At 35.3% G+C, this 13,152-nt stretch overlaps 1 protein-coding gene across 1 annotated transcript in view; it reads left to right on the top strand.

The window, feature by feature from the left end:
- Window positions 1–13,152, top strand: part of LOC114652646 (putative methyltransferase NSUN7) — a 203,939-nt gene that overhangs the window by 39,750 nt on the left and 151,037 nt on the right. The gene's annotated exons all lie outside the window — the stretch shown is intronic.

Raw genomic sequence — 13,152 nt, 5'->3', positions numbered from 1 at the left:
TCAGGGATGTGGATCTAAAAAAGAAAGGGAAACCACACTGGAACAGTAGCACTGCTTTGACGCTGGGTGCCGGCAGTCTGCAAAACAGAGCGGAGAACTTGCGTACACCAGGGTATGAGCTACCGTGGAAATGTGCATGGCTTTACGCCAAGTTTAGGTTTTATACATCGCGATTTGAACGTGGAAACATTCGTACGCAACATTTTTGTGCGTACACACCGTTTGTACATGAGGCCTCTGGCCTTGAAGTAGACACAGCCTGCAGCCCCAATACACTTGAACCTGGGACTAATGGATCTGTTCTGCACCCAGATGCTACTGTGCTTCACTTCCCTATTAGAGCATGTCTTCTCTTGATTTATTTATTCCCTAGGCAGCAGGATAGATCAAATATTAAATGCAACGAGGAGAGCAGGTAATAAATGTGTATTCAGTCATTATAGCAAATATTCTTTATGGGACAAAAAGCAAAAGTAAAAAACGGAGTGTAGCAAAGAATTAATACAACTTGCAGGAACTGTTGTAGATGATACTGGCCAGCAAATCCAATGTGATGGCGTTCAGACTCTTAAGATGACATTGCTACATTGTCTTGGTGTCTGTGTTCTGAATTCTTTTTCCTGATTTTTCTCTTCATTTCCGTTCTTTCACTTTAAACTAATGGCTTTTGAAAGCTAATCAGGACCAAGGCGAATACTACTCTGCCCCATGTCATTTTGACAGACCATATAAGTACATGTTCACAAAGTGTGCATGCACAGAGATAACAAATGGTCAAGGGTTTTGCTTTTTTGCATGTGAAAAACTGAGAAAAATGATTATTTGAGGTTCTAAACATCTGCTGCCTCTGCTAACATTTACATTTTAGTGGATAGATAAGCTACTTTAGTGAGATCAAAAGTTCAAGTAATGTGAAAACTTATTGTACATGAATATTTTTAACAAACAAACTTAGAAAGTAAGAAAGAAAGAAAATTAAAGCATTTTAACATTAATAAAAGTCATATTCCTCAACAAATGTTAAGTCCCAGCATCTGGGATCTAAGCATCATCTTTAGATATACTAATAAAAGCAATTTATACAAGAAAATAATTAAGTAATGCTAATCTTATAAACAATTACTTTGCTGCATTATTGTAATTTATTGAGATTTAAACTGTATAAAGAGTCAAGCAATAATTGGACAGTTTGCATTATACCAATATGAGATTGGACCTCTCTTCTTTTTTTTAATCTACATTTTTTCAACTGTATCAAAATTTGTATTGAGAAGAAACTAAGATTTACGAAATGAGATTCTGAGTATACTGGTTGCCCTTGTCCTTTTGTGCTCCAGCTTTTATTTTTTTTTCCATCAAATACATTTAAATATGTTGCATTCACTGAAGAAGTTTTGTTTTTATTTTTTTTTTATTTTCTATTTGTGGGTGTGTGAGTACGGAGGCTCTGAAGCGCACAGTGGAAAAAATTATGGGATAGCCCTTATCTTGTATGTACGCGAAAATATCTCGTACATACACGAATATATTTCATACATACGAGATATTTTCACGTACTTACAAAATGAGGGCTATCCCATAATTTTTTTCACTGTGTGGTTCAGAGCTTCCGTTCAGATACTGTAGTGTATGGATTTTTATAGTAAAGGTTGATTAAAGGGAGGGGGGTTACCTTTAAGTGAACTTTGAGCTGTCAAGGTGGTCCAGTGATCTATTTAAAATTTACAAGTGATGTTATGTTTCTTCATTCATGTTTGTGGGAGTGATGATTTGATTGTAAATATAACTCTAATGTGTTATGTTTTTGAGATACTATGTTTCCGATCATTACAATGATATGGCTGGTTTTCAAGTTTTATAATACATTATTTTAAGGTACACAGTTAAATTGCACATTTTTGAAAGAGTTTAAAACATAATTTATAAAGAAAGGTTTTATGTAGAAAAATACATTTTTGTCTTTGTTTTTATTTAGGAAACAATACTTTCCTCACTTGTAGTAAGTCTTTTTTAAGATATGTTTCTTATTTTGATGTTAAGCATTTTTACCTCTTACTATTTAATGATGATACACACTCTGAATGACCCTTTCCAGCTAGAATAACACCCAGGAGGTCAAATGATCAAAAATAAAAATTTCAACAGAGTACATTACACAGTGAAGAACACACAAAGACTAAAGAAAAAGTGACAATAAGAAGAACAGAAAGAAAGCATCTGTTGCCCTGAATCTGCTCATCTGGATCTTGAACTTATATCCACACAGTCCCACTAATATTTCATATTATATTATATTTTCATAATATTTCAATATCCACCACCCCAAACCTCCCCCAACTCCCTACCCTTCTGTCAATACCAGCCATTCTCCTACCTCCAGACTTGGTACATTGACTTTGAAGTTGCCTTAAACTTCCAATTGCGATCATTTCTGAACCAAATCTCGGGTCAGTGTCAGTCCTTATTTGGTTACAGGGGCACCAACCTTGGACTGGAATTTCTGTGCCCCTGAGCTTTGGTTACCTTCATTTGTACATACAGTGCATACATTCCAAGGCTCATATCCTTATCAGAGGGACACTGTCTTAACATTTCAAATCAAAAACTCTGTGTTGCCCCCGCCCTCCTGTCTCTCCTCACAGACCTTGTCATTCTATGAGTAACCAGGACACAGCTTCACCAGCAAATGACCATCTGCTGCCTCCTGTTGGCTAGATGGTCTTACAGCTTTGTTCGATCTCACTTAAAGCTCTCCCTCTTTCACTCTGTCTCACTATGAAAAGGCATCTGTTGAGGCTAATCCTTTTTTAGTAAATAAAACAAACCAATGACAATGTTAGCATTTCAAAACTTGACTGTGTAATTCAGAATTATATTAGTATGATATCTAATACTTTTGAAACTCTTTAGCAGTTACAGTATGCCAGTTGGAATGGCATGTCATCCACGGCCATTTTTAGGAAAGCTGCTGGTTCTTTGGTTGATCCTCTAGAGTTTATCACCAGTGTCTTCATCAACAGGTGGTACTCAATTGCTTCTGCACACAGAAGCATTTAATTAATTTCTTCAGATAAGATCCAAGCATCATGATCAAATGAAATTCTGCATGGCATAGTCATATTACTTTGTACAAATTCATAATTGGCATCAAGAAAATAAAGTTGCATGTATGATTATTTCTTGAACTTTGACAGTATCGTAAATTTGAGATCTGGCTAGATCTCTGGTCAAAGCGACTGTCTCTACTGATATAGTTACTGTATCTAAATACTGATGGTAAAACTCATAATCTGAAGCCATTTACATTAATTACTTAACAGATGCATTTTCCAAAGCAGTTTACAAAAGAGATCAACATAATCGGGTAACCATCAGTCTGGAAGACTGTTTGGGGAAAAAATGTTACGGGTTAAGGTTACAAAATTCATCACCACAAGTGAAGAGCTCAGACAAAAATGTGAGCTAGTTACACTGCATTGGTTACAAAATCTTAACAACCAATGCCAGATAGAAAGAGTCTCCAAAGGCTTCTTGGACACATTGAGGAAGTTAGCATTTTGAATGGTGAAGGAAGCTCATTCCACCAGCTATGAGCTGCACGTAAAAAAGGTCTGGTTTGAAATTTGATTCCATTCAGAGAAGGCATCACTAGATCATAGAACCTTGTGTCTCCGTACTGCATATACGTATACCCATTGACTACTCATCAAGAAAGCATCAAGGTTTTGAACCTAATACATGCTACTTCAGAAACCTAATATAGAAAGCTGTAGAGAGAAGCGACATGTTCCTGTCTTGGCTAATTGAATAACAGACATGCTGCTGCATTTTGAACCATATACAGCTTCGTGACACGTGTCGGGAGTTGCAGTAGTCCAAATATGATAAGACCAAAGCCTGGACCAGATGTTGTGCTGCATGCTCCATCAGATATAATCCGATTTTGCAGTGAATCTGCAAGATCGATAGACTGTTGCAGCATGTTCAGTGAAGGACAGTTGGTCATCGATCACCACCCCAAGGGTGCATACGGACTTGGCAATTGTTAGCAATAATGAACCAATATGAAGAGAGATGGGGTGCTAAACAGATGGAGGACCTGGAATCCTCAAATCACTCATGAGAAGACTAAGAATGTCTGTTTAGTGATCTTCCAATCATATTCAATCATCTGTGTTTATCAATCACTTATATTGTTTTCACTTTTTTCCAGTGACCACTAATAATGTATTATTTATAAATATGGATTCTAAAGAATAAATTGTGATTTTGACCTCAGTATCTTCCCATTCCTTAGAGTTATGTTGTCTGGAGATATGCACTCCTCAGGATTCACACAGAGTTCATTGCAAACTGGCTAAGGAAGAGACAGAAAAAGAATATCTCGAAACTGAGTCTTGTGTTGGTTCTAAATCAATCATGGCTGACAAGGCCAGACAGGGAAGTGGTGTTTGAGCAGCTGATGCATATAACAGTATCATAAAATTTGGTCCAAAAACAAAACACATGCAGCCAACCTATAGGTTCACCACATTATAAATATAAGCTTGCTTGATTTTTAAGTTGGCCAGAGGATATACCTATCTACTGAAAACTGAAGGATATGACTTGAGTCCTGTTGAGTAATCTAACAGTCTTTGTATGAATTATAGAAAGATTTTGTATCTAATCACTCCATTTTCATGTGCATCCAGTATTTTGAATGTTATTAATTGAAGCTTATATTTTTCCTGTTCAAACTTCATCTTAACTCCTATTATACAGGGACTACTAACTACAAGATTCAATATACTGAATATTGGAGACAGATATGTGGGATCTCAATTTCTTGAACACCCCTATTGCCTCCCTTTTTGGAATCATCTTTCTCATATGTTACTAAGCATATCTCATAATCAACATCCTGACAACACAATTGATAAAGAGGCCTCATCTTGGGATTGAGGGTGTTGGCTGTACCTATCTACTTTTCCTTCTTGATCATTATTCTGCAATAATATATATGAGTTAATGTTGATTTATTTCATTTATTCAATAGAAAGCAGTGCAATGAACGGGCATCTGCTTTGATGATTGGCACATGTGTAGCTCAGGTCTAAAAGCACCTTTCTGGTCTGCTTGTGCTGAGCTAGTAAATGTCTGTGCTTAAGGCAGCTGTCCATGAGCAGGTAGCCTATCCATTTGGACTGCTTACGCTAAGTTAGTAAGTTTGTTGGTATAAAGCAGAAAAGGCTCTACACAAAAATACATTATTACTATTAATTATAATCATATTTGCTAACCTTATTTACAGATCTCCTTGACTATTTTCCTTATTGTTTCTCAAATTTATAGTTGCCTTCTCTCCAAATGAAATACATTATGATAAAATCATCTTAATATACTGTACAATTTTATTTCCTTTGAGGTATGTCGTAGCTTATATGACAGATAAATATGGAACTATATATTAATTTGAAATATATGATGAAAGATTAATAATTGCAAAATATATTTGCTCCTTAATTGTATTTCGAGTATTTTTAAAGGAAATGTATTAATACATTTTTAACATCATACCTTGGTAAGTATAATTTTTTTGATATTCTAAACTGTAATCTACAAATGAATGCATCAAAAATATATTTATGCATTTAAAAAATGTATTTTAGTATTCTAAACAGCCAATTTTGTCATTCTGAAATATTACTGCATATTTCAAAATATCATTGTTTATTTGTACAGTATAAGTTTATTTTAAGGTTTTTTTTATAATATATTCTATTAGTAAGTAAAAGACCTACCTAAATTACTCTCTTTCAGGATATTTGTGTGTCACTAAAATGTGTAAACACTACAAATGGTAGTTTTGATAGTTCTAGTATTTATGTTTTTTATATGTAATTAATGCTTCAGAATAGTCTATTGAGGCGTGTATGAGGCATTTGTCAATTTTCTACTGCTTTATTTTCTTTACAGATAATTATTGTTTACTCTTCAGAACATTTTCCTCATGTTTAGCGCATATAATTACTTAAGATTAGATGCATGGCTATTTAAATTTTGTACAAGCAACATCTAAGCTGTAATTCCATTGAAGTAAGATGATGAAGCATCAGTTCAGGATATGCACAGAGATTTATAGTTTGAACAGTAATCAATCACAGTTTTATTGACTTAACATTTATACTAGCCTCTTACCTTTTAAAAGGTACATTTGTCTTCATTTATAAATACCAAACAGGAAAATGTAGTACAAACATAATGGAAAGTTTAGTTGCACTAATAAAGTGCAGAAAATGTATTGTGCCATCATTGTGTCATGCAGACTTGTAACCATCATGGATTCAGGCACTGTCTGTCATGATTTTTTAATTTTTGTGTGAGTTGACTTCAGGAACTTGAGTTTCTTCCCATATCCCAAAGATGTGTGTATTAGGTTAACAGACAAAATATAGTTGCCCTAGGTATGAGCAAGTGTGGCTGTCTGCATTTGTGTAACAATTGTTCACTCCAGAACTGTTTCCTGCTTTCCAGCTGAAGCTGCAGTGATGATCTCTGTCTCTGGCCCTGGTTCCTGGTGACCCAGTAGTAGATAAAGTTTCTATCAGAAAACAATAAATTACTTTTTTCCATATAAATTCAATACAGACTTGACCTTAAACATTTCAATTAGAAATATAATGAACGGTGAGCTAGTGACTAAGGTATTGAACATCAAAGCAAAAGATTACAGGTTTGATACCTAACACTGGCCCGCAATGTGATTCTGAGAAGAATCTGTGCTCCAATTGAATATGTGTAAATATTTCCTATTTACATAAAAAGCTTTTGTGTTGGATACTTATTTCCCTTTATGTTCCAAATCCTGTGTTCTTCACCAGTAGGAATGAGGGCTTTTGCACAACATAGCACACATTGTATGCATATACCTCCATTTACACACAAAGAAGATGATTTTCATTTCATAATGTGTTTTTAAAAGTGTTGCTGCCACACAACTTGCTCATACATTTTTCTGTTTGGGGGTATGCCTTTTCTGGCACAAGCACAGCAATATGGACGAGTCCTTGAAGACACAATATGTGGAACTGTGCAGAAAGTTCTTTGGGCAAATGTGGTAGTCTGGATTGATGTTGAAATTACATCATTTTGCTTGGGCACACAAGTGCAGATTCAGGTATGCAGAAGCATGAATCGACTTTACTTTTTTTTTTGCCTTTTGCTTGAATTATTCCTGGATTTGCACACATATAATAAACATCATTTTATACTGGATAATGTGGACCAGATGTGTGTGTATATATATATATATATATATATTATATATATATATATATATATATAATTCAGAATGAAGGTAAACTTCATTGAAAATAATGGGTGAATTCCAATAATATAGATTTATATAAGATTTGAAAGGCAGAAATAAGCAAGAACAAAAAACTTAAAACAGAAGCAATGTATGTTAGCATGAAGTCAGTAGACGGTTGTGACGAAGGACTACATGAGACATTGCATATTTATGCTGTTAATCCTTATGAAAATGTATTTCATAAAACTGTGTTTAATACCTGTAAAATGTACATTCTGTCAGACCAGTTCTTCTTTTTTTTTCTTTCAATGTTTTTGACATTATGAACAGCAGAGTGAGAGATTCATCCTGAATTAGTTTTTTTTTTGTTTAAAGTTTGGTTACAATACATCTTGAATGGTTTTTGCAGAGACACTTCAATGTACTCACAGTCTGTACTGATGTACCTTTATTTCTCTTGAATCTCAACTATAAAGAAATGAAAGTCAATCTACTGTACTTTTACTGTAGTTTGCCTCATTAAACTGGAAGACAGGTATCATAATACAGTAGAAGAACTACTCTAGACTTGGCACACTATAGTGGTTCTTTGGTATTGTAGAAGTTTTATATTATAGGTCTGTGATGGTGTCATAGGAAGTGCATACATGTTACACGTTTGATGGATGCAAGGTGAAATTATTGTCATCTCTTTTCTTAGTCTTTCACTATTTCCATTTTTTTTACCTAGTCTTAAAAGAAGAAATGCTGGTGCATTGGACTGTGATCATCTAGAGGTTATGGAAGTAGAGAAAACTTGCACAGACTTCTTTTTCTTTTCATTAAGATAGATAATGACTATGGACTAAGACAAGAGCCCATGTGTAAGGATTGTCCAAGAACACAAAGTCACTACAGCGTTTGCCATTTTTCAGCTGGGTCCATAAACATGGAAAGTGACAACACTTATGATATAACACAGAAGTCCATTTTGCACTTCCTCTGTCACATACATCTTGTTGTAAACTTTAGGAGAGTGTTGTGTAGTAATTGACTACTATGAAGACACTGAGGTGATGGCCTTTTAGGAAAATGATAGTAAAGCTAATAACTGCTCTTGTCTGCTTGGTAGATTGCTAGCTGGCAACTTAGATGGCAAATCTCATACAATTTCACTTATTTGCAAACTTCCGTAGTTTAGAATTGCTGGAATGGTGCATATCCTCTCTCTATAGTATATTGCCTTAATACTGTTTTTTTTCTTTTCATGGTATATTTGTCGAACTGTGACAGTTGGAGTGCCACCATAATATGTCTGTGCATGGTAATGATATTCTGTGTTTTTTATAAATGATGAAGAAAGCTTCCACTTGTGGACACTAAAGGCAATCAATCAATTAGCTAGTAATTCAAACTTGTGATTTATCATGGTGTCTCCCAATATAGTCTACCACTTTGTTGGTCTCCCCAGTAATATAAACTCTGTAAAGTGGAGCATGATAACTGTTAATAGTAGTCCCACAACAAGAATATGGGCAATAGAAAACTCACAATGTCTTTTTAAATTTTGTTAACTTATTACCTATGCAACTATTACAGTACTTGCCTCCTTATGTTCTTATCTACACACATTAGTGGTTCCCCAGAAGAAAAAAAATAATTTACATTCAATTAACCAAAAACTATATTTACATTTGCCTCAAATCAATTTCTATAGTATTCACTGTGAAACTCTTGTTAAATTTTAAGGGCACTTCTGCTATAACGACATTTATATACAGTAGAAGTATAATTATACAACAATTGGACATTTAGAGTTAGATACTGTATGTTTATTTAAAAACTAATTAAAGCTATTTTAAAACACTCTTTAAAACTGGAATAATTTTTTTTAATATTACCTTTGCCAGTACAGCTTCTAGTTTGAAGACCATTCTTCTTTTGAGACTACAGAAACCAGTGAGCTGTACTTTTTCTAGAACTACAGTATAGTCTGAATGCCAGCAGAAGTAAAGTTGCCCAACTCACAGAAGAAGACATTATATTAAGGAAAAAAGACATCCAGCTATTTTAGCATTATTGTAAGCACATTTCTTCATTTCCTATAAATCAAATACTATTGTTGCAAGCTGTAAAAATATAATTTTGTAAACTCCCTATAAGAAAATCTAACCATAATAATGGAGGTGAGTTTATTCTTAAATGTTCTCCTATCACATTTTGTAAGGTTGGATGTCAGGAGACACCAAGGACAAGGGGGTACACTCACACAGGGCCAATTTGGAATCACCAGTTAATGTAATATAGATATATTTGGGATGTAAGAGATAAAGAAGAGAAGATGAACTCCACACTTGTGCGCCCAAACTAAGGATTTGAGTCCAGATTGCTGAATATGTAGTTGGAAGCATCAACCACCATGCCACTAGCCCTTAGTTCTCTGATTCAGGTGTCCTAAGACTAATATATAGAAACCCAGAATTACCTGTTGGATTTTTGGAGTAAGAATCTTGGAGGCTCTAGTGTTACTTGTGTGTACATCATTTGAGATTAAAAAGGATGAGAATGGGTCTTGTCCCCATTCAAGAAGTCACATACTTTTAGACCAAGACAAACTGAAACCAATCCATATTGCACCTTGTGGCAATATTTTAGCTTGATGGGGAAATTTTATGAAAAGTATAATTTTGAAGAAAAATCAATTGCAAATATCAGCTAAACAAAGGACCATTGATATGGAATGGATATCTGCAACAGAAATGAAATAAAAGTAGAACAGCTATGTTTACAGTAAATTAAAGCAGAAAACTACAGTATGTTATGAGGATTAAAGAAAGTAATGCATAACCATCACTTTCTCTTAAACATAAAGTAGCTTTTATATTCAGGAACTTCTAAAATTAGCCTAGTGAAGCCATAACTCCATGTCAGTGTATTAACTGTGTATGCTGTACAGGGTGTAATATTGATGTGAAATAGAGATATACAGTTAAACTTCTGAAAGGCTGCTGAAGAGGAAATGAAACATTTGGATGACTGGCAGTGCTATAAGACCTCTTCATGCAGGCATCCTTCACCTGAAAACATGGAATTTTCTCTGCTTTGTGTAACAGTTGACTGTTTCCACACTTCTTTTTCTACCAACACATGAACTTATAGTCCCTTTTTATGAACACATGATTGTTGTGTTGCTGTGTATCAATATATTGATTGTTTGAATAATAAACACACACTAAAGTAACACACCCAATTTTTTTCCTATTTGCATTCAATATGTGTGTAAAAGCCATTTAATCTATACTAATAAAAGGCAAAGCCCTCACTGACTCACTCATCACTAATTCTCCAACTTCCCGTGTAGGTAGAAGGCTGAAATTTGGCAGGCTCATTCCTTATAGCTTACTTACAAAAGTTAAGCATTTTGAAATTCTACGCGTAACGGTCATAACAGTCGACAACGTCCGCCATGTTAAACTTTCTTATTTATGGCCCCATCTTCATGAAATTTGGTAGGCGGCTTCCCTGCGCTAACCGAAACCGATGTACGTACTTATTTTGGTGGTATGACGCCACTGTCTGCCGTCATATTGAACTTTCCAATGGTCTTTGTTACTTATGGGCCCATCTTCAAGAAATTTGGTACGCGGATTCCCAACGCTAATTTACGTACATATATACGTACATATATACGTCCATAGCCTGCAGCTCGGTTGCTGTGTGAGGCGGCGTTGGGTCCCCCATCCCCACGCCTCCCATGCAGTTGGCTGACTGCCTATATAAGGCCGTCCGTCGCTCCGGTCTCTTCATTCCTTTCCTTGCTTCACTACGGTATTCACGTCTCCCAACTGATAACTGCAGCCTTTTTATTTAATCCATGGCTTCTCCGCTGTTTTATTGTTTGTTTATTACGATTATAGTTATTGTGTAGGTATTTTAGACTTAGTTTACATTGTTCAGGTACCTATTAGCTTTATCGTTCCAACCGTACCCCCATTAACATGTCTATCGAGGTGATCACCATTGATCAAAGAACTGTCACTTACCGAGTGGTTTCCATGCCCGGAGATGGCGACTACCTTTTCCATTCTCTGTGTTACATATTGCACGGCCATATCGGGCTCACTCTTGATATCCGGAGGAACATTGTGTCTTATGTATTGAATGACTGGGACAGGTTCAAGATGTGGACTGATGACGGTACAGGAGATAATTATACTACACAGGAGCACTATAAGAGTGAAATTATTAAGCCCTTCACCTATGGTTCTGCATGTGAGTTGATGGCTGCTGCTGAATTGTTCGGTTGTCGCTTTCAAGTGTACCAAAATGGCCAAATATTTTACATCTTTGGTCAACCGCCAATGCCTCTTAAACATCTTAGATTCACAGGTGACGATTTGAGTAGTGGACACTTTGATGTTCATTAATGTTTAAACTCTCAAAAGCTGGATGCAAAGTTATTGATGAAACCCATTTCAATTTCAAATGCCTCCAATTTCCAGTAAGGCTCTGCTTCGCAATGACAATTAATAAGTCTCAGGGACAGACTCTACAAAAGGTTGCCATTGATTTGAGGCAAGATTGCTTTTCACATGGCCAACTGTACATTGCATGCTCAAAAGTAAGCTCAGCGCACAGCTTGGTCATATTACAACTGGAGGGCCGAACTGACAACGTGGTATACAAAGAGATCCTTTTAACAAATAATTATTGGTATATTTTCCCTCAGTTTAAAAAGGATTACTTTTCTTCTTAATAAAAATTTTAAAGCAGTACTTCGCCGCTGTGAAGCGCGGGTATTTTGCTAGTTTATAAATAGAATTAAAGCTTTAAAACTTGTATAAACTTTCTCCAAGTCTATGTACACATATTGTTTTGTCTTGGTAGAATAATATATTGCTCTACTTTCCCCTTTTTGTATTATTAATATGTAGCCTTTGTCAGAATGCCTCAAATCTCACAGACTTACCACTGTTTATCGGGTATTGTACCATATAACTTCTCCCCACCTTCCCTTCTGCATCTATAACCTCAGGTAATTAGGTGTAGTAAAAGACAAGCAGGAGTTAAGTTACAATTTAAATAATGTATTATCGATAATATTAAGAAATAATAACAATTTGCCAAGTACATTTGAATATTGGCAACCATACGACCTGATATATGGTGATGTGTAGTTTCAGGTGGCACATAGACTTGTTAGTTACTTAAAAATGTCTCTAGTTAAGGCATCATTGGTGGTCTGCTTTCTTTAGAACAGGCCGCATGCCTGCCTAAATATGGCTGCCGAGCTGTGCTTTTCATTGTGTTGTCTTTTTCAGTTCATGGTGTGATGGTCTTCTTCAGTTGTAAACATGAATGCTTCTCACTAATGTAACACCAATATTACATTGCCTAAGTTACAAATAAAGACATACAAAATATTTAGCAACTTATATGCAAAAATCACATCACAACACATACCAATTCTCAACCTGAAATATACAGAGGGGAGAATCAACTAGTCCTCCATGCCAACTGTTAGCAAATCTTCTAAGACAAACCTGTGCTGTAAACAAGCCCTGTAAAGCATACATTTCTGACAGATGTTAGTAAATTGAAATATATGAGCCTTGTTTCCCCGTGATGAAGTTGAAAGTAGCACATTAACTTGATATTATTTTGTAAGCTCCAACTGAACAGACTTTCATCAATCTCAGTTGTGTCATGCACCACCATTTATCAGAATATTTTCTTATGTTCTGCCTGTAATGCAGTGTACATGTTTTGTTTTGACAAATCTGCAGATACTTGTTATATAATTGAGTCAATCACACTATTTTTAATGTTTACTTTGCTAATTACTTTTATCATTGACTGTGTGTTGTTCTTTTGTTTTT

Source organism: Erpetoichthys calabaricus, chromosome 5, assembly GCF_900747795.2.
Source record: "Erpetoichthys calabaricus chromosome 5, fErpCal1.3, whole genome shotgun sequence".
Classification (NCBI taxonomy): Eukaryota; Metazoa; Chordata; class Cladistia; order Polypteriformes; family Polypteridae; genus Erpetoichthys; species Erpetoichthys calabaricus.
This window is presented reverse-complemented; position numbering and strand designations above follow the sequence as displayed.